General features: G+C 58.3%; 1 non-coding gene across 1 annotated transcript; it reads left to right on the top strand.

The window, feature by feature from the left end:
* The first annotated feature begins 947 nt into the window (after window positions 1-947).
* Window positions 948-1,029, top strand: TRNAS-UGA. Its single transcript has one exon. It is a non-coding gene; the product is annotated as a tRNA-Ser (tRNA).
* The last annotated feature ends 428 nt before the right edge of the window (window positions 1,030-1,457 follow it).

Below are 1,457 nucleotides of genomic sequence, written 5' to 3' on the forward strand. Positions count from 1 at the left end.
CCATCCCCTCGCTCCTGGGCACAGCCTGGGCTCCGAGCTCTGCAGCTGAGCCGCTCTGCGGGCCCCTCCTGCAGCTCCTGGGCAAAGGGTGAACCAGGTAGCCGGGCCCTGCCCCTCCTGGCTGGAGAATGTCCGCCGCACATGTGTCTCTGCCCCCCGCCCACATGGGCCCTGCTTGCTCCGTGCTGCCCCCAGCCCCACTGCGCTGCCCTGCAGGCTCCAGGGCTGAAGCAGCCTCCACACTGCACTCCCGGCCATGGCCACAACCCATGTGCACACCTGGGAGGGAGGAAGAATGCCGCGTGCTTGGGGAAGAGGCGGGGCCAGGACGAGGATTTGGGGAGGGATCCAATGGAGCAGTGAGAGGCTGGGGACAAGGCCAGGGCCAGGATCTGGGGAGGGATCCAAAGGGGGCAGTGAGGGGCTGGGGCTGGGGACAGGTCCAGGGCGAGGATTTGGGGAGGGATCCAAAGGGGCAGTGAGGGGGTGGGGCTGGGGGTAGGGCAAGGGCTGGGAGAGAGGGATCCAATGGGGGAAGGGGAGGGTGGAGTTGGGGTGGTGGGGCCAAGTGTCCCTTTGGGTTCTGCCTGTGTGCAGGAGCAGAGGGCAAAATTATTTGTTTGTCCAGTGTCCCGACCAAACATCGGTCGGGACTCAGGACAAACAAGCAAATATCGGGACAGTCCTGATAAAATTGGGACGTCTGGTCACCCTACATCAGGCTTCAAGTTGAGAATCATTTCCCATTCCTGCTCTGTGGGAGGGAAGACTTTTAAACACGCTCTCTGTGCGACTGCACATGGCTAAGCAAAGAGAACAAACCCAAATCTCCCCTGTGCTTTGGGAGCCAGGTTTGCGGTGGGAATTCTGTAGTTCAGATGACTACAAGCCTGGGCATTGTGATTCTTTACCAGCTTCTCTGGCATTGGGGAAGCTTTATGCTTACGGCTGTGGTGGCCAAGAGGTTAAGATGTTGGAGTTGAAATCCAGTAGGGTTTCCCTGCACAGGTTCAAATCCTGTTCACAGCAAGGCCTGTCTTTTAGCCAGTCTCTAACCCAGGCAATACCTCTGTACAACCCACTGAGACACTCTCAATTCTCTCCCCACCCCAAGTAAATCCTGTTCTGCTCCTTTCATAGAGATGCCTGGGACACCACCTCACCCTGTGTCCCTGAGGTGTCAGGCAAACTCTTAGCACCTAAAGCCTCTGCCACTCACCTGGCGCCCCATAGATCAGCCACAGCACTGGCTCTGCTCCTCTCCCTAGAGTGTGAAAGAAGCCAAGTCAGCGACTCCATGGGAGCTATGGGGCTGCAGAACCAACAGAGAAAAAATAGGTGCTCAGCACCCACTGGTAGCCAGCTCCCCTTCCCCACTACAGGCCTTGCTGACAAGCTCCTCCTCTTCCCCTTCAGCACCTCCCACTTGCCAGTGATCAGCTGTTCAGTGGGGTGCA

The sequence above is a fragment of the Gopherus evgoodei genome, unplaced genomic scaffold, assembly GCF_007399415.2.
Source record: "Gopherus evgoodei ecotype Sinaloan lineage unplaced genomic scaffold, rGopEvg1_v1.p scaffold_46_arrow_ctg1, whole genome shotgun sequence".
Classification (NCBI taxonomy): domain Eukaryota; kingdom Metazoa; phylum Chordata; order Testudines; family Testudinidae; genus Gopherus; species Gopherus evgoodei.